This window comes from Lutra lutra, chromosome 2, assembly GCF_902655055.1.
Source record: "Lutra lutra chromosome 2, mLutLut1.2, whole genome shotgun sequence".
NCBI classification, from domain to species: domain Eukaryota; kingdom Metazoa; phylum Chordata; class Mammalia; order Carnivora; family Mustelidae; genus Lutra; species Lutra lutra.
This window is the reverse complement of record NC_062279.1, coordinates 67,403,211-67,424,143: the sequence shown is the minus strand read 5'-3', so window position 1 is coordinate 67,424,143 and position 20,933 is coordinate 67,403,211. Positions and strand designations below refer to the sequence as shown.

General features: G+C 40.3%; 1 protein-coding gene across 10 annotated transcripts in view; it reads left to right on the top strand.

Annotated features, from left to right (window-relative positions):
• The window catches only part of SH3D19 (SH3 domain containing 19), a 175,122-nt gene that overhangs the window by 88,641 nt on the left and 65,548 nt on the right, over positions 1-20,933 (top strand). The gene's annotated exons all lie outside the window — the stretch shown is intronic.

Below are 20,933 nucleotides of genomic sequence, written 5' to 3'. Positions count from 1 at the left end.
CCTTGTCAAACTTGCAGGTGGAAAATGATCTAACTTCTACTCATACACAAAAATGATAGGCCTGTGTTTGATTTTTTTTTAAGCCTAGTTCTATGAAGGATTATAATTCCTTTAATATTATTTTCACATTATTTCACAGTTCATCACTTTTACTTTGCATTTTGTGTTGTGGGAACTGATAAAATGGTAATAATGCATTCACTGGGTTGACTGGGTTAGTAAACCAAACCCTGATGCTTTTAAGGGGCTCCTGGGTGGCTCAGTCATTAAGCGTCTGCCTTAGACTCCGGTCATGATCCCAGGATCCTAAGATCAAGCCCCATATCCAGTTCCCTGCTCAGCAGGGAGCCTGCTTCTCCCTCTTCCTCTCCCCCTGCTTATGTTCTCTCTCTCTCGCTCACTGTCAGATGATAAATTAAATTTTAAAAACAAAAGACAAAAAAACAAAACAAAACCCTGATGCTTTTTCAAGGTATCAAACCCAGAATACATTGACCTCAAATGAATAAAAATACAAAGTCTATGAAAACTCCATTAGTTGGGTTCCTCCATTTTGCAGAGGTTATCAATCAACATATATCAGTGAGGCCTAATCTGGGAGAAAAATACAGTGGAATATTTGGAATGTAAGGCTGATTTTTTTTCCAGGTATAATTCATATACTTTAAAACTCACTCTTCTTGGTATATGCTTCTATGAGTGTTGATGAATACATATAGATATGTAACCACCACCACAATCATAGAAAAGTCTGTGAGACTGATTTTTTTTAATACTTAAAAATAATAACAGGGGCACCTGGGTGGCTCAGTGGGTTAAGCCTCTGCCTTCGGCTCAGGTCATGATCCCAGGGTCCTGGGATCGAGCCCTGCATCGGGCTCTCTGCTCAGCAGGGAACCTGCTTCCCTTCCTCTCTCTGCCTGCCTCTCTGCCTACTTGTGATCTCTGTCTGTCAAATAAATAAATAAAATCTTTAAAAAAAAATAACAACAGAAAAAAGGCAGTGTAAGAGAGAAACTTTAACTGTGAATGTCATAAAATTGGAATAGTAAAAAAAAAAAGTTTGTATGATAAAATCAGGATCCATAAGACACTGAAGGTTTGGTAAATCAAGCAATAGAAGTTTTAATTAGAACAAATATAAATCCTTACACTTGGCTCTGAAAGACCAACAGAACATAAGGACATAAGGGAGTTGTAACTTAACAGTATGTCTGAAAAAGTCTTGAGGATTTAGTTCTTTGGAAATTTGTTGTGAGCCAAAAATATTAGGTTATTGCCTCCAACTCCCCCAAAAATGTGAGCTTCAGTTTATTTATACTAAAAGAAATAGAATGTCCAATAAAAGAAAAGTAGTAGCTCTAGACCATACTTTTTGATATTCTATCTAATTCTGGATCCACAAAATTGAAGTATGTAGTGGACTGGTTATATTGATATCACTTGAGGAAAATAAAGAATAGAGTCCCAGACTCCACTCCAGAGAATCTTACTCAGTAAGTAGAGGTGAGTGGGTCCTGGGAATCTGTACAGTAAAGAAGTCCCTCAGTGAGTCTGTTGTGTGGCCATGTTGGGAACCACTAGAATAGAACACAGCAACTGAGTTGGGACTGGGAATATGAAAGAGAAGACTAGGATGGAACTCAAAGTTAAGTCCCAGGAAGACTAGTGTAAAGAGTTTGGTGAATTTTTACCTAGGTGTGCAAGTTTGAGGAGGTACATAGGACAGAAGTAACTGGCTTTGAGCACCTGAAGGGCTGTTATGTAGAAGACTCTAGCATACTTGTTCCTCCTAAAGGCTAGTCTCCACCACCAGAAACCAGGGATCCTTGAAGGAATGGCTAATTTCGGGTCTGGGGAGTGGAAAGTACAGGTGAGTTTGGACTCATGGTGTGATGGAAGGATGGGAAAAGCTCAACTAATGGGTCATACCAAAAAGGCCTAGGAGGCAGTTTCAAGAACTTCTGCTGGTCAAATCTGGGACACTTTGAGTATCAAAAAAAAACCCTTTAAGTGGTAATGGATTCTAACACATTGGGTTTTTAAAAATCCATGCAGAAGAACTTGTAGAATCAGAAAATCATCATTTTATAATTCTTAGTATATTAGTTGATTCAGGCAAGGATCATCAAGTGGCTACTAAAAGTTGGGCAATAAATTGTTGGAGGGACAAATATTCACACTGCCTTAAAATTATTTTTAACTACAAAGGGGGAAATGTAACTTTTCAGTGAATAGTTCTGGTGATCTCATTCTTTTTTTTTTTTTTTTTTAAGATTTTATTTATTTATTTGACAGACAGAGATCACAAGTAGGCAGAGAGAGAGAGAGGAGGAAGCAGGCTCCCTGCTAAGCAGAGAGCCCAATGGGGGGCTCAATTCCAGGACCCTGATATCATGACCTGAGCCGAAGGCAGAGGCTTAACCCACTGAGCCACCCAGGCACCCCTGGTGATCTCATTCTTTTTTTTTTTTTTTAAGATTTTATTTATTTATTTGACAGAGAGAAATCACAAGTAGGCAGAGAGGCAGGCAGAGAGAGAGGAGGAAGCAGGCTCCCTGCTGAGCAGAAAGCCCAATGTGGGGCTTGAACCCAGGACCTGGGATCATGACCTGAGCTGAAGGCAGCGGCTTAACCCACTGAGCCACCCAGGCGCCCCTGGTGATCTCATTCTTAATCAGGCAGTCAACTTACATATCATCACTAGTGAGACATCCTGACAGTATAGATATATAGTAAAATTAGATAGATATAGATAGATATAGATATAGATATTTAGATAGATATAGATAGATATAGATATTTAGATATATAGATGTATAGATATACATATACATATACATATACATATACATATACATATAGATACCACTGTTGTAGTACTAGTCCTGGCAGAAACAGGTAATATAATAAAGATACAAAAAACCTTAAAAACGTTCTAGATTAAAAGAGACTGAATTTTTCTTTAACCTGGAATTTTAAAATCCAGATTTCTTTAAAAAAGGTACTTTGGGGAGGGACGCCTGGGTGGCTCAGTTGGTTAAGCAGCTGCCTTCGGCTCAGGTCATGATCCCAGCGTCCTGGGATCGAGTCCCACATCGGGCTCCTTGCTTGGAGGGGAGCCTGCTTCTCCCTCTGCCTCTGCCTGCCATTCTGTCCGCCTGTGCTCGCTCTCTCTCCCTCTCTCTCTGACAAATTTAAAAAAAAAAAAAAAAAAGGTACTTTGGGGATAATTAAGAAATTTTAAATATGAATTTTATTTTAGATAATATTTTATTAATAAAACTTTTCTTTGGGATATTTAAAAAATGTTGTTATGTGAGAGAATGTCCTTATTCTTAAGAGATAAATACACTGAAGTAATAGAGGTAATGTAGTCTTATGTTTACAGAATAACTCTCAAATGATTTATGAGTAAATAAAAAAGCAAGAGGTAGAACTGCAGAAACAGGAAAATAGTAATAATTGGTGAATAGATGACAAGCATATGGACGTTAATTGTGCTGTTCCCTCAACTTTTCTATGGACTTGAAATCTGCAAAATAAAAAGCAGCAGTGGAAGCAACCGTTCTGTGTTCCATTGAGTCCCAGAGGGCAGAATATGCATCCGTGGGTGGAAGTTGAAAAGGGTTGTATTTCTGCACAGTGTGAGAAAGGAATGACTACCCTAGCTGGTAAAAGATGGAACAGGTTACTCTGTAAGGGAGCATTGCCAAGGAAAAGCTAGATAAGCTAGTGTGGGGAATAAAAAGATTCATACATGGCTAAATTATTATTCTAGATGGTTCTAGCACTTTGCTCATTCAGTAGCTCATAGGTATTTGTTGAGAGGCCCTAATCTGGGCTCAGGGTACCACAGAAATAAGAAAAAGTCTCCAGAGGCATGGAGCATAGAGCGCCAATTGTCTGGGATTCATACTCCCAATCTCAGCCCATTTACTCGAAAGTCAACTTCCCAGTCCTCATCGCTGGACTTCAGCAATGCTAGTGGTAATCTTGAGGTTATTTGGGAAGTATTTTATCTTTGACCTCTAATTTATATTTTCAGATTCTCAAGGACCGTACTCCTAGTCTTGGTAACCTTAGCACTTAGTATAGTGCCTGGTCCATGATAAGCACTTAATAAATAAATGTTTGTCGGATAAATGCCAATTATTGTTCAACGAGAGAAGGGTAATGCCAATGTTCTTTCTTTGCAAATTGGGAGGAATCTGTCAAAAGCTCGCCAGTAACTGTTATTGACTATGTTTGTTACAGCACAGCAAGGAGTAATGCCCTAATAAGGAAGAAGAAATGTTTTTGCAGGAAGGACCATTGTGTTCTGTGCAGGGGGTCTGCTGAGATTGACCGTGACCTGTTGTCCCCCTGCTAGTCTCAGCCGAGCAGGGCTACCTCAGCAGGCCCGTGTTGCGTCTGCAGATTCATACCTGTTGCATCAGTGGAGCAGAAAGAAGAGAATATAAACAGAAACCACTTAATTTTGGTATTTTTGTTGGTTCTCTGCAGTCCACTCATTTGGCATTAAGAATAGTGGGCTCACCGCCCAGCAAGGATGAGAGAGATGTGTTTCTTTTGTTTGTATTTTTATAAGGCCGGACACTCATATAGCTTTCCCAGTGACAAGTGAATAAACCTGGGATGTCTGCCTTTAATTTCATTGCTGATAGAAGGAAAGCATAACTCTTGTCAAGTTAAAGGGAGAATTTTATCAGGTATAGGTCAACACTAAGATCTCAAGCTAAAAAATACTGCTTAAGTGTCTGTAAAAGGTTTGATGGGTGTTTTTTGATTCATTTGTTTTTATGTTGGCATTCAAAAAATTTGCCTGTTGCTGATTGAATTCTTTTGTGTTAGAATTTTTTTTTTTAAGATTTTTATTTATTTATTTGACAGATCACAAGTAGACAGAGAGGCAGGCAGAGAGAGACAGAGAGAGAGAGGAGGAAGCAGGCTCCCCACTGAGCAGACACCCCGATTCGGGGCTTGATCCTAGGACCTTGAGATCATGACCTGAGCCGAAGGCAGAGGCTTTAACCCACTGAGCCACCCAGGTGCCCCGATTGAGTTCTCTTGAAGTCAGAAATATCTGAATTCTTGCCTTTCCCTTGTTAGTTTAAATATACCGTTTACCAAATTGATGTCCCATGGAACATTCTTATGTAGGATGTTAATGAGTATATAAGAAATAAATACCCATGCACAAAAAAGCCCATGAAATGGTGAGTTAAAACAAAATTAGACAAATTTCTTTGCTGGGATTCCACTAAGAGTCTTTGATACACTAAAGTGCATTATAAAACTCCAAGTGAGAGATTTACTATACAGGATTTTTAAAAATTTGTTTGCAGTTGTAACTTCCTTTCCCAGACACAGCTATTAATAACATCTAGAAAAATGTGCTATGAAATGACAGTTTGGGAAAACTAATTGAGAGGGAAGTAGAGCTAAAGATAATAAAGAAAGTTAAGCCCTATGGCAATAGTGCCAGGAATGGAAAATTAGGAGCTCTTTTTGCTACCCTACCAGCTCTGAATGATAGATCCCAATGACTCATGGGGCTGAAAACCCAGCCTCTTTGTCTTAAATGTTTTACCTACTACAAGGAAATAATTTACAGCAGCCAAAAAAAAAAAAAAAAAGGCATTGAAATAAGAACCCTAAATCTACTTCTTCAAAAATTATCACTTGAATCTTTGTTTTCCTGAAGCCTTCTGAAAACCACCTGTTATAACCCCCTTTGATAACTATTCTTAAAACTCCATGAAATTTCAGAAAAATCACAAAAACATTTTTTAACTCAACAAAATGACTCTGAAATTTATGAGGAAGAGCAATAATAACCAAGGCAGTTTTGACGTTCCAGAGAGAGAGGTTCACTCCTGCAAGTAATTAAGACAGTGTTTTGGCAGTAAACAGAAGTACAGGTCGAGGGAACAGAATAGAGTCCACACAGACATAGGTGGATACACACAGTTCTAGAGGCAGTGTTCAGATGACAGGGGGAAATGGACATGTCAGCAGATGGTCCAGCAACAATTGACAGTCCATGTTTTTATTTTATTTTTAAGATTTTATTTATTTATTTGACACACAGAGAGAAATCACAAGTAGGCAGAGAGGCAGGCAGAGAGAGAGGGGGAAGCAGGCTCCCTGTTGAGCAGAGAGCCCGATGTGGGACTTGATCCCAGGACCCTGGGACCATGACCTGAGCCGAAGGCAGAGGCTTTAACCCACTGAGCCACCCAGGCGCCCGACAATCCATATTTTCAAAAAAATTCAGATGGAATTTGTTTTATCATATGAGGTAGAATCTAAATACATAGAAGTCCAAAAATGAAAGTGAAACATTTTGAAGAAATATGAGAATACCTTTATGACCTCGGGGTAGGGAATGAGTTCTTGAGCAAGACTCAACAAGTACCACAAAGAAGATTGGTAAATTTTTTTTTTAAGATTTTATTTATTTATTTGACAGAGATCACAAGTAGGCAGAGAGGCAGGCAGAGAGAGAGAGGAGGAAGCAGGCTCCCTGCTGAGCAGAGAGCCCGATGTGGGCCTCGATTCCAGGACCACTGGAACCATGACCTGAGCCGAAGGCAGAGGCTTTAACCCACTGAGCCACCCAGGCGCCCTGAAGATTGGTAAATTTAACTGTGAAAACTTAAACTAGCAGTGGGGAGGGGCAGAGAGAGAGGGAGAAACAGGCTCCCCGCTGAGCAGGGAGCTCAATGTGGGGCTGGATCCCAGGACCCTGGGATCATGACCCGAGCAGAAGGCAGGTGTGCTTAACCAACTGACTGAGCCACCCAGGTGCCCACCTGCAGCTCGTTTACTTGAAGCCTAGTTTATTGCTTTGTGGATTTTTATCTCATTTTGTCACTTAAGAGTTATATAAGTAATACATGTGAAAACATTTCTTAGTAGTACAGAAACATGGTATCTGCCTTTATTCCATAGGCAACTATTATTAAGGGTCTAGTGGTTCAGGGGCACCTGGGTGGTACAGTTGGTCAGGCATCTGACACTTGATTTAGGCACAGGTCTTGATCTCAGGGTTCTGGGTTGGAGCCCATGTGGGACTCCAGGCTTCTCCCCACTATGCATGCGTGTGTCTCAAATAAATAAATAAATAAACAAACAAACATACCTTTTGAAAAAAGAATCTAGTGATTCAGTGTTTACCCTAGTCTGCTTTCTATGTGTATATGTATAGTATATATTCAGATTATATTTAGAATAAACAGGGATGTGTATGTATAGTAAATATGTGTGTATATATATTCATATATGTATATATTTATGCAAACTTGCCCTTTTCACTTACTGTATTTTAGGAAGTTGTACCATGTCATTTTCTCCTTCATTATTTTTTAAACTGCTACATAGAATTTTCTAAGGTAGTTATATTATTATTTATTTAACCCGTCCTTTATTGATAGCATTTGGGTTGCTTATCAATAGCATAGCAGAAGTGCTTTGTCATAAACACCTTTTTTTTTTTTTTTAAGATTTTATCTATTTGAGGGATGCCTGGGTGGCTCAGTTGGTTGGGCGGCTGCCTTTGGCTCTGGTCGTGATCTCAGGGTCCTGGGATTGAGTCCCACATCGGGCTCCTTGCTTGGCGGAGAGCCTGCTTCTCCCTCTGCCTCTGCTGCCACTATGCCTGCCTGTGCTCTCTCTCGCTCTCTTTGACAAATAAATAAATAAAATCTTAACAAAAAAAAGAAAAAGAAAAAAAAGATTTTATTTATTTGAGAGAGAGCACAAGGTGGGGTCAGGGAGAAGCAGTCTCCCCCTGAGCGAGGAGTCTCTTGAGGGATTCAGTCCCAAGACCCTGGGTTCATGACCTGAGCCAAAGGCAGCCGCTTAATTGACTGAGCCACCCAGGTGCCCTGAAATAAACATCTTTTTGTTCACATCTTGTGCATACATGTGTAAGATGTATACACATCTCTGTTATTTTAAGATAAATTTTTTTAAGTTTTTATTTATTTATTTGAGAGAGAAAGAGAGAGAGAGCAAGAGCATGAACCATGGGGAAGGGCAGAGGGACAAGCAGACTCCCCACTGAGCAGGGAACCCGATGCGGGACTCGGTCCAAGGACCCTGGGATAATGATCTGAGCTGAAGGCAGAGCCACCCAGGTGCCCTAAAGTAGATTTTTTTTCTTCAAGTTTCTGTTGAACTCTTACTCTCATTCATAATTATCTTAAGTCTTGAAATCTTACATACCCTACCTTTCTGTTTTCTTCCCGAATCTCAGATTGCTTCATGATGGTTTGGTGTCACTCCAGATTCAGGAAGGGCCTCACTTCCACATAATTTGGCCTGAAATCTCACCCCACACAGGGAGGGACTCAAACTCAACATGCCGTAGGTCAGTACACTCAGCATTCATAATTGATGATGGTAAAAATCAGCAACCCCTTTATTGCTAAGAATTTGGAAGAGTCTTGGTTCTCTGCATTGGTACCCTGTTAACAGAGATGTTGAGGATTTTATTTGACCCTTTACCATCATCACATTATGGCTTACGTAGATTAGCTAGAAGCAAAAGATTTAACTTGTTTTTGATCTTCTCCTTTCTAAAATGTTTGTTAAAATGTCATGCTCTGCTGGGCTTAGTTTAACTACTATAATTCTGTATCATTTCCCTGCCCATATGTTTTGATTCCTGTACCTCTATAAACTATAGCTTGTGTGTAATTACTTTGTGGCATTATGTTTTCTAAGTTCTAAGAGAAGCATTACTTCTGCTGTAGCATCTGTAATGCTATAAATGAGGTGAAAAATTAAAGTGTATAGCAGGGTTTTTTTTGGGGGGGTGGATCCTTTTGCAATGAGAAATGTGATTCTACAGAGAATCATTCCACAGAGAATGTACATTTATTATGTTGTTGTGGTTTTAAGCAACGTGACGTTAGCATTTGCCCCCAGAGTGATGAGCATGAAAATGAAGCATTTATATGGTTTATCAGTTGGGTAATTGAAAAGTTTTATCAGCTGGCCTACCACTGCCATAGTACTTAGTGTGGGGGCTTCTCTGAGGTTGTTTCGAATTAAACTGTCAGCAGGCAGTTAACTTGGAACAGCTGCTGGTCCTGTATTCATTACTTTTTCCTCAGGATGGGCATGCGTGGCTACCCATTTCTCAGCACTCCAAGGAGGGAATGAAATGCCTAGCCCTTCCATTTTTTCACTCTAATTCATTTCTCTCTTCCCCTTGGGTTAGTTGCATTTTATATGCATCCTTTATTTTTCTGCAGTGTAATTTCATAGTTATGTAATTTCATAGTTTCTGCAGTTATTTTCATAGTTCTACAGCATCTATGAGAAATGGCCTTTAGTAGAATGAACTTTGTATACATCTTGGTGGATTCACTATGTTCCTAGGTTATAGTTCTACCCCAGCTAATAAATATCCTCATACAGCTGGACTTCATTTTTTAATTTAAATCTCTTCCCTTAGTGGCACAGTGTATATCACATTCTTCAAGAGCATTGATTAGGACTATAAACCACAGACACGTACTACCTAATTCCTGGTAGAATCTTCGTGCACACAGTATTGCTACACAGTCACTCAGTAGCCCAGTCACTTCCTATCTCATTAACAGTTAATGGCTATTGACCCAAATTCATTCTGTTCTTACACACAAAACCCTTCTCAAACCAAAAAATATAATTTCAAGGTTGGGGGCTTCCCTTTTGATTACGTCCTCCTCTAGATAATAAATCAAGTTTTTGTCACTTTGGTTCTCATTTGAGCTGTAGAGGAGCTCTGCAAAGATGCACAGTGGACTTGCCCACCCTTGTGCAACACTTCGAACTAAGTGCAGTAGATGGGAGACAGGTGTGCCCAAGAACAACTCACATGTCTGTCTCTCCTTTCGGAAAGGAGGGTTGAGAATCAGTACCCTCCGGAAGTTAAGAAATTACAAGAATAAAAGGAAAATGTTGGTTATCTGATTGTCTGAAGGATTAGATTATGTCTAAAATACAAACATGACTTCCATTGTACACTGGTTTCCTGTAGATAGTCTTGTCCCTGGCCCACTGCCTTATCCAGGGATGACAAGCAGGGCTTAAAGTTTAGCCCTTTCTGTTCCCCAATAGTTTCTCTCTGGTTACAGATTCTAAAGAGAAGTTCCAAATAGAAAAAATTCTTATTAGCTGGACTCTACTCTTCAAAATTTTTCCATGTGGTGAATTCCAATCTTTAACACCATTGTTTTTTTTTTCCCCTAATGAAATTGCATTCATTTGTTCTGATTATAAAGCAGATTATGTTCATGATAGAAAATTTGGGGCAAAAATAAGTATATAAAAGAAAAAAATCTATAATCCCTCCTCATAGTTAATCACTTACATTTTCATATATTTTTTTCTGGTTTGTATCTTTTCAAATAGACACTATAATTTTAACATAGAGGCTCATTAATACACTGCTCCATAAAATTATTTTTATTTAACATTATATCATGAAATGTTCCCATTTCACTAAACTTAGAAATTATGATTAAAACTTGTACTACAGGGGTGCCTGGGTGGCTCAGTGGGTTAAGTCTCTGCCTTCGGCTCAGGTCATGATCTCAGGATCCTGGGATGGAGCCCCACATCGGGCTCTCTGCTCAGTGGGGAGCCTGCTTCCCTCCTCTCTCTCTCTGCCTGAGAGTACTACTGAATTGCTCAGAAAAGGGTTTCGTTCTCACCAGGACTAAAGATCATCTCTGGCCCTGCATTGTTGTGAATGGGTCAGAAGGAAATAACCACTAAGAATTTTGCTTCTTTCAATCGAACTCATTTTTTCTGTTAGGATACTTAGGTTTGTTAAGCATACCCATTTCTGTAAGCTTTATTTTAGGCCCCAAATAATACTTTCCAAAGGAGTCTTGTACTAATCCACAGCCACTGGAGATCCCCTTACCCAGAGCCTCTCAGAGACCCATCCAAGGGCATTCGGGGCTGAGAGTACCTGGGTTTGAGGTGTAGACATCAATGTTCATATCCCTTGAGCCTGTATTTGAAATTGGGAATGCCTGTGTTCAAGTTTGGGGAACCTTTTAGGGTACTCCAAAATGAACTTCTAAATATACCTTTTTAGTTATTTAGGCTCTGTTCATACTCGTAGAATCATTCAGAAAGGTTGTGGAATAGAAGGTAACGTGTTTGGGTTCAGACATAGGTTCTGCCTGAGTTAGAATCCAGCTTTCCCACCCAGGAGCTGGGATCCCTTGGGCAGGTTCTTATTTTTCTGTACTGGTTTCCTTATCTATTCATGGGTCTAACGGGTCTAATAATACCTGTTTCCTAGGGTTATTACAATGATTTTTTAGTTGCTGTAACAGTTAAGGTTTAGTCAAAAAGACAGAACCCATAGGAGATGTGTGTGTATCAGGAGGTTAATTGCAGATAATCAGCTTGTGTGATTATGAAGGCTGGCCAGGCAAGTCAGACACCTACAGAGTAGATCTCCTCCAAGGGCAGGCTGGACCTTAGTACATAGACTGAAGCTGCTCTCCATGAGCAGTTTTTCTTCAGAGAAGGCTCTGTTTTGCTCTTAAGGCCTCTCAGCTGAATCAGGCCCACTCAGATTCTCTAGGATAATTTCTTATACTTAAAGTCAACGGATTATGAACTTTAACCACATCCACACAGTAGGATCCTACCTACACTGCAGCACGTAAATTAATGTTTGAATAACCGGGAACTGTAGCCTAGCCTAGCTGACGCATAACATTGGCCATCACAGTTGCTTTGGATCTCGGTTAAGCAGATGAAACTCACCTGGATAGGTGTTTCATTGTTCTTTCTGCTTTTCAAGATCAGTACTCTTCAAGGTCTTTCACCCAACAGTTCTTTCTGACACATCTGTTTGATAAGTTTATCTGTTTTGTCCTAAGTAACTGTGCAGTTACATTATTTGTGACCCTAGAGAGTTCTTCATGCCAGAGCCCTGGTGTCTGGTCATGCAGGAGTCTACCCAGGAACATAACCTGGCCTCTGTGGAAACCCCCTGACCCGGACAGCATCTGCCCTTGACACCACGAGGCTCGGGGGCTGGGGGCGGGTGGGTAACATACCGTAGTATGTTTGCTGTGCAGCCAGCCTGCGCTGGTGCCTCTGAGAACTGCCTCCCTGTGAGCGCGTTTCCACGTGACCCTGCCCCCTTTGGCCGTAGCTGATGGACTTCTGACCTATATGCTGAGATAATCAACTTGTTTCTCTTGAAATTTTGGACCAAAGACAGAGCTGAGAGCCAGGATTTCTGAACCTTGAAAATTACTTAGATTTGAGCTCGGCAGGATGTACATCCTGATAAATACTGGACTGTATGCTGGTGAACAAGCATGAGAGTCCCACTGTAGCAGCTGTGTGTAGTAAAGAAAGCAGCGATGGTGTGGACGCTGTTTGTGGGGATCCCCAAGATACCCTTACGTCCTCATAGTTTAAACCTCTTTTATTTAATTTGAGTTTAAAGGCAGTTCAATTGCTTTTAAGCTCACGAGATAATCTAATACCATTAGAAGATATAACAAGAACAGTGTTGAAACTTAGAAATGAAAATTACATAGTTAGCACACATTGGCTTTAGGACTACCCCCAGACAATAGCCTTGATTTTAGGATTTATTTCCACATAGGTTAGGGCACCGTGAATATATTTAAAAAAGAGAGCAGAGTAGTACTTTATAAGGTATTTATGTACACACCAAATCCCATATAGTATGTTGCATGAAGAGGGAAATATATTGCTTGTCTTATGAAAACTGACAAACCAGATCTGTGCCTTAATGAGTAATAGAGGTCTCTATCGTTCTTGTCTTCTTCCACCAGCCAAAGGAAAAAACTCCCTAATACGGGACCTCCTCAAACAACACAAAATACTCGACGCCTGGGTGGCTTAGCTGGTTAAGCAGCTGCCTTCGGCTCAGGTCATGATCCCAGCGTCCTGGGATCGAGTCCCGCATCGGGCTCCTTGCTCGGTAGGGAGCCTGCTTCTCCCTCTGCCTCTGTCTGCCTGTGCTCGCTCTCTCTCCCTGTCTCTCTGACAAATAAATAAAATCTTAAAAAAAAAAAAAAAAGAAGAACTGGTAGAAATTTAAAAAAAAAAAAAAGAAAAAAAAAACCACAAAATACATCTAGATCCATGAATTTCCAGACATTTGTTTGCATATACTTCTTGACATACTATATATCATAAATAAATCCCAGAAGTGATGGAAGTCTTAAATCATTTTCTAATACTTTTCAAGACACCTTCTCCCTTCCTCCATTACTGCTTTTGATTTAAATCATCCAGCCATGGGCTATGTGGTGAAAGAAAGCAAGTTCTCAAGGTTTCTTGGTAACTAATCCACAGTTCTCAGTTGCATAAGTGTTTTGTGTATGTGTGTTTTCCCCCTCAATATTTGGTTGTAGGTGACCTTTTTGTGAGGTAGTGAGGCAAGGTAGCTAAGAACTCCAGCTCTAGAGCCAGACTGTCCAAGTTTAAATCAAGTCTTGGTCACAAGCTGTGAGACCTTGGTCATTTAAATTACAAACACCTTTTTCCCAGTCTGTAAATCTGGGATATAAATAGGACCTACTTCTAGGGGTGTGTGTGTGGATCAAGAGAGTTGAAAGACGTGAAGTATTAGAGCAGCGCTCAGGTTCGCGGTCGTTATTCCCAGAATGCATCAGTTAACACGTCTAACTCCCTTCACTCCAAGTTAGATTAAATGATTGGTTCTTATTAAGTAGAACTGAAATTGGGATCTTAGTATTTTTTAAAGTTTGATATTAAGATATTTTAGTTTAGTGGGTAGAAGAGATCATCCAATCCAATAATGTCATATTAGAGATGAGAAGATTTGTACCAAGAGATACGACTGTGCTCACAAGTGAGTAGTGACAGGGCTGAGACCAGATCTCACTCCTCCAAACTCCTCACACAGTCCACTCGCTGTATCTGATCACCATCAAAGGGACCCTTGGTCCTAAGTCCTACATTCTTTGTGAATTTACTTGTAGCCTTAATGAAACAGGTGCTTTCTGTACAAGGGTGGGTCACCTCTTACTTCTCCCTGGCCTTTTACTTGCATACAGAAGAGACTTGATCTCAGTATTTAAATAAAATACTACCCTTTCTTACTCTTAAACAGTGATTGTTGAGAATACAGCCTTCAGATCTCCCACAGATTTGTTCTGCTTAATCCTGAGGGAAAACCACAACTTGCATTTGTGTTAGGCCTGATGTTGGAAGAATCATGACTTAAAAAAAATAAATAACATCTCCATGAAACGTTGAGGAATGCAAATTTGACATCAAACAGATGTATTGGGGGTTTCTGTACAATGACCTATTTGAAAGTGGGATTCACTAATACTCAACAAATAGTTGTATGTGGTAAACACTCTGCAAGGCACTGAGGTAGTTTATACTAAATCCAGGGAAACAGAACCCTAAAAAATAAATCTACAAAACTTTCACCTCATCCTCATTTACTTTAAACTCTGTTAAGGGTAGCAGTCTTCATGTCTCATGAATTTTTCTTCCTTTTGCTAGTAAATTCTCTTATTTATAAAATACCACCCCAAATATCTTGTCTTAACATGGCGCTAGTCAAAGCGGCAAGCCCCATGAATAGGCTTGACCTTATCTCAGTTTGGACCTAACTTAACCTTGAGAAGAAATGTTTGGGTTTTGACAATGTTTTTGTTGTTCTGGAGAACAATGCCGTCACTCAGTGTTTATAGTTCAGTGTTACACCAATTCCTGTAGGAGATCTTTTCTAGATCTCCTGTAATCTCTTACAAATAAAACATGGAAAAGTAGAGTTTACATGATCAGAGTGTTCAAAAACACATACATAATTGTGACAGATGTCACATACTAGTATAAGATGTAAACAATAGGGGAAAGTAGGTGTGGGGTATAGGAAAACTCAACATTTCCACAAATCTAAAGCTATTACAAAATTTTACAATTTTAAAAGAGATCTTCCCCCACAAAACATAACATACAAAATTACTGTGGCAAAATAAATTGCAGCGATTCAATATTAGCAAAGCGAGCAGCTTTCCTTCTGCTTCACCAGGTAGTATAAGATGAAGTGATTGAGGCTGAATTACTTCAGTGAGGGAAAGGTCATTGTTCCTATAGAAAATCCTAGTTTGAGAATGAACACTTCTGAAATGTTGGAGTTAAAAGGAAATACAAGTACAGTCTTTATGTTAAACTTCTAAATCAGGACCAAAGTTACTATTTGAAACGTTTTGAGATCACAAGGATTAAAATGGACAAACTGAAGATCCCTTCCTAATTACTTTAGCATAATTCTAGCTGGAGTACAGATCATCTTGTATTATAGTTTATATGTATAAGTCTGAGGAAGAATTATGCTCATCTTTGTGTCTTCAGGTTTGATACAGAACAGATGATAAGTTAATGTTCCTTGATTTGAGAGAAGGACAAGAAACACCTAGAAATCTGAGGAGCTCAAGAAATGTATTCCATTTTGAAGCTACTTACAAAAATAAATAAGTGAGCTGGAAAAAACCTTCCTGATTTTTATTTGTGTGTTGGTTATCTTGACACACTGTTGTCTTCTCAGGCTGCCGAAATCATCTGGTAGCTCTGCTACCCTACCCCACTTCCCAGGATTGTTCTACATCGCTGGTGACAATGGTGGGGGAACAGATGCTGCTGTTGTTGACTGTCCTTTCAGGGGAATTGCACCCAGTCTTTCTCAGACCCTTGGTGTCAAGGTTGTGGCTTGTGGGAATGAGGTAGTATCTGGAGTAGAGTTTGAAAGCATGTCTTAGATGCTCAGCCTACCACCCACAGCTACGTTTCCCTTTTCCTCTTTTGTCTCCACCTTCTCTTCTCCGGATTCCACAGAGAATCCCAAATATCATCTGACTGGGTTCACCTCAGCCCAGAACAGCTGTATATGTCTCCTAGGAGAGTTGTGGCCCCAGTTTTAACAGAGTGTCTGTCTGGAAGCAAAGTGTGTAACTTTATGACAGCAGCTTCCGGTGTTTGGAAAGGCTTTCCTCTGTCACTCCCATCAATAAAATAGGAAGGTCTTTGCTCCCTAGATAGGTGGGACCTGCAGGTACTACAAATTACTAAATAATGTATCTTCTTTTTCAAAAGAAAGTTTGTTAAGAAAAAAATTTATCCATCTATTCAACTGACTGTTTGTCCACCTGCTTACCTGCCTGTCCATCTGTCCATATACACATTCATTTCAGTTGTTGGGAATCTAACAGGAAGGGCCTTGCTTGGCCCAGAAACAACTTGCATATCATACAGACATTCTTCAGGTGACAGCCATTGGTTATAGGTGTGAGCAGGATGATCTTGAGTGCAACTAGAAGTGTGATCTAAGACTGGGCTATCATGCTAAGCCAGTTCTGAAAATGCCAACACACTGGACGAGCTGTGGGAGTTTGAGGAGTGACTCTGGCTTTGAGTGCTGCAAGGAGATAAATGTTATTATTCATATCTGCACAGTCTTGCCACTGAGAATCTATTTCATTATTTTTTAAAACTTGGTTATATTTTACTCTCTCTGTCAATTGTACTTCATTTGAATTGACATTCACGATTGGTTCTGTGTGATATATATTTTAAAGATTCCAGATATCCTTGGGCATTTACACATTTCCTAATCTGTATTAAATATTAGTCACTTAAAGACAAATTGGCTGTTTATTTCCTGTCTTCTCTACTTAACTGGACCGGGGGCTCATCATTTTTACTCTAGTTGCCTGGCACTGAGGAGAACAAAGAATACCCTGGAACAAAGAATATGCAAAGAGAATAATAGTTGCATCAGTGATTTTTAAATTATCAGTGTTTACATTCACTTAATTTGATTATTAGCTCCTTGGCTTTTTATTTTATGCTGTAGCAGTAGAGATTTGTGAAATATATGGTTTTCTTCTTGTAAATTGTTTTGAAGTTGTAGGCGTGCTACTGTTTGTGCATAGCATCTTGATTTGATCTCCGCCTGTGATTTCCAGAAGGTGATTGATTATATGATGGTTTGCATGCAACTTTAATTATTCAAGAGTCGTAAATTTGACATGAACCTTTTTTTTTTTAAAGATTTTATTTATTTATTTGACAGACAGAGATCACAAGTAGGCAGAGAGGCAGGCAGAGAGAGAGGAAGGGAAGCAGGCTCCCTGCTGAGCAGAGAGCCCGATGCAGGGCTCGATCCCAGGACCCTGAGATCATGACCTGAGCCAAAGGCAGCGGCTTAACCCACTGAGCCACCCAGGCGCCCCGACATGAACCTTTTTAATTTAATCTTCTTAAGTAGTATCTATGCCCAGTGTGGGGCTCAAACCCACAACCCCGAGATCGGAATTGTGTGTTCCACTGACCAAGCCAGTCAGGCAACCCATGAATCTATTACTCTTTGTTGTTGTTGTTGTTTTTGCTACAGCAAATCTCTCTTTTTTTTTTTTTTTAGAGATTTTATTTATTTATTTGACAGAGAGAGATCACAAGTAGACGGAGAGGCAGGCAGAGAGAGAGAGAGAGGGAAGCAGGCTTCCTGCTGAACAGAGAGCCCGATGTGGGACTCGATCCCAGGACCCTGAGATCATGACCTGAGCCAAAGGCAGCGGCTTAACCCACTGAGCCACCCAGGCGCCCCGACATGAACCTTTTTAATTTAATCTTCTTAAGTAGTATCTATGCCCAGTGTGGGGCTCAAACCCACAACCCCGAGATCGGAATTGTGTGTTCCACTGACCAAGCCAGCCAGGCACCCCATGAATCTATTACTCTTTGTTGTTGTTGTTGTTGTTTTTGCTACAGCAAATCTCTTTTAAAGATAACTTATAAAAACAATAATGTTCATTATATAACAGTTGGAAAATGCAGAAAAATAGGCAGACAGCAAATCATAATTCTGTACCTTTTAGAAACAAGTACAGCAGTTAACATTTTGGGCATTTGCGGTCATGTGCTGATAAATCAATACCTAACAACCAGCTCTTTGAGTGTAATTCCGTTGTGAATATTAGTTGATATTTTTGTTTATATTAATGAGTAGGATGAAAGTGAAACAACCAAAGCATATGTCGGGATTTCCACCCGTTTGGCTGACGACCCAAGCGGCTTCTTTGTGGATTCGGATCATAGTGTTCAAATATTGGGAGAATGTTTCTTCAGTGTTTTGTGCTGTTCATAATGTAACCTCTACAAACACAACATGCTTTTATGTCGAACCTGCATTATTAACATTTTCCCCCATCAACTTTCTTAAATCTAAGCAATCAGTAAAATGATAAATTAAGCCCTGGTTGGCCAGGTTTTGTTTGTACACACACCACCCATAGCCAGTTACACGCTAAGAACATGACAGCCCTGGTGGTGAATTGGAAAGGGTTTCTCAGTAGCACATCGTTGCATAAGTATTTCCACCAAACAGACGTCATAGGCACACATAATCTCAGGAGCATAGTTAATGGTAAAATAAGTGGGAAATAAGTTTTGAGTACTTACTACCTTTGTCTTTATGTGATTTGTTCATTGTAAGGTCATATAATTTCTATAAGTTGATACAATTTTTATTTTTTTATTTTTTATTATTTTATTTTATTTTATTTTTTTGACTAGTTAATAAGCTTTACTCAAAATGGAACAAAGAGTGTTTTAGTCGGTTAAGCATCAGCCTTTGGCTCAGGTCATGATCCCAGGGTCCTGGGATCCAGCGGCTCTGGCTGCCTGCTCAGCAGGCAGCCTGCTTCTCCCTCTCCCTTTGCTTGCCACGCCTCCTGCTTGTGCTCTCTCTCTTCCCCCTGGAATTGAAAACTGGAACATGAAGCACAGGGCTTTTTCTCATAGACGGCCTCAGTATGTCAACTGTCTACATTCTCTTTAGTTCCTCACTCCTCCCACTCGAACAGCCAGCGTAAGACCCTCCGGGTTGGGGTCCTAAGAGTCTCCCAGATCTCGGTGGGACCTCCAAATGTTGTGCCCAAGTTTTCACGTCTGAGAGACTACCAAGGAGCCAAGCACCGATGCAATCACACGAGGGTTTATTTGACATGCTTAAGCTTGGGCCCAAGTATACTCGATGCAGTGGAGTAGGGACTTGGACCTAAGTTGATACAATTTTAAATAATGGCTATGTCTAACAACTGGCCTGCAACATGTCTGAACATTTGTCTGTTCTCATAAACTAGTATGAGCTGGCTCTGGCCCACCACTGGGTGGATATGTTTCTCATTTTTCTTATATAAGTAAAAAAATATAGAAGTACATATATAGGGCACCTGGGGGGCTCAGTTGGTTAAGCGACTACCTTCGGCTCAGGTCATGATCCTAGAGTCCTGGGATCAAGTCCTGCATTAGGCTCCCTGCTCAGTGGGGAGTCTGCTTCTCCCTCTGACCCTCCCCCTTCTCATGCTCTCTCTCTCTCTTTCAAATAAAAAAATAAAATCTTAAAAAAAAATACGTATAATACATATTTGTATGTGTGTACATATATGTTTATGTATATGTGTGTTTGTATATATACATATAAGTTTTTTTAAGTAAGATTTTTAAAATAAGGCATTTTTTAATTATGTGTTTTGTGTTTTGTTTTTTTTAAATAATGAGCTCAGGGACACCTGGGTGGCTCAGCTGGTTAAGCGTCTGCCTTCTGCTTGGTTTATAATCTCAGGGTTCTGGGATCAAGTCCCGAATTGGGTCCCTGCTCAGTGGGGAGTCTGCCTCTCCTTCTCCAACACCTCTCCTTCTCCAGCCCCTCTCCTCAGTCCATGCTCTCTCTCTCTCTCAAAAAATCTAAGAAAATAAAAATAATAAAAACAATGAGTTCATACTAAGTATTTGGTTTGGGGATCTGCTTATCTACCTTACTGAAGTCAATTCTAATACCTGTTGGTCATGCTCTGTGTCTCTGCCACAGACTAGAAAGCCATGTCAGCCTTAGGGGGGACTTGGTCAGAGTAGCTGAATAAAATGTCTCTCCTCTCCAGTGTGAGTGCAGGAGGAGGGAATGAGTGGGGACAGAGGCAGCGTAAATCTCCTGCGTAGCAGGTTGTTTATTTTTAAGTGTGGTGCCAGTATGGGCTTCATCATTCCTCAGGCAGAGTCCTTATGGGGAGAGTGTTTGGAAACCTTGTTTTCCTCATCCTCACATGTGGTGCTCTGTCCTTTGTTCAGCTGGACCCCAGACTTATGGTTCTGTCCTACATCCTCTTCTCTTACCTTCTTGCTTCCCTCCTTTCTGCGTCCTTCTGATGCTTATAGGAGGCACATTGTACTCTCTCGGAGTCTTTTTTGAATCCTATAAATACAGAACTACCTGTTTGAGGGCAGATAGACTCAGTGCCTACAGTCTTAGTGAAGACATACCCTTAAAAGAAGGTATCCTCAAATACATAATATGTATCCTATAATCAGCTTTTCTGCTCCCCAGCCTATACCTGTCTGTTGCTTTACCACTTTGGGTAATCTCATATAACTATTGATAGTCATAATTCTAAAAGACTTTAAAGTCCTTTAGGTACCACATATATTCTTGCTCTCCATTGCTAAAGTTTTCCAGTGGCTTTGCAAAAAATAGATATTTGCTGATATAATGGAGAGTTATTGAACATTTGAAGTAAAAGGTTCCATGCCTACTCAGTGTTGAAATTTGTGTTCTGATTCCCAGAGAACAAATCCATGTGTTGGTAGAATGAACTCAGCTGTTTCTGTGTTCTGTCTTACATTCTTGGTCAAAGCCTTTGGCTTTAACAGAAACTCTTTAAGAACTGCCTGTTTTTTGGGCACCTGGGTGGCTCAGTGGGTTGAGCCTCTGCCTTTGGCTCGGGTCATGATCTCGGGGTCCTGGGATCGAGCCCCGCATTGGGCTCTATGCTCAGCGGGGAGCCTGCCTCCCCCTCCCCCTCTGCCTGCCTCTCTGCCTACTTGTGATG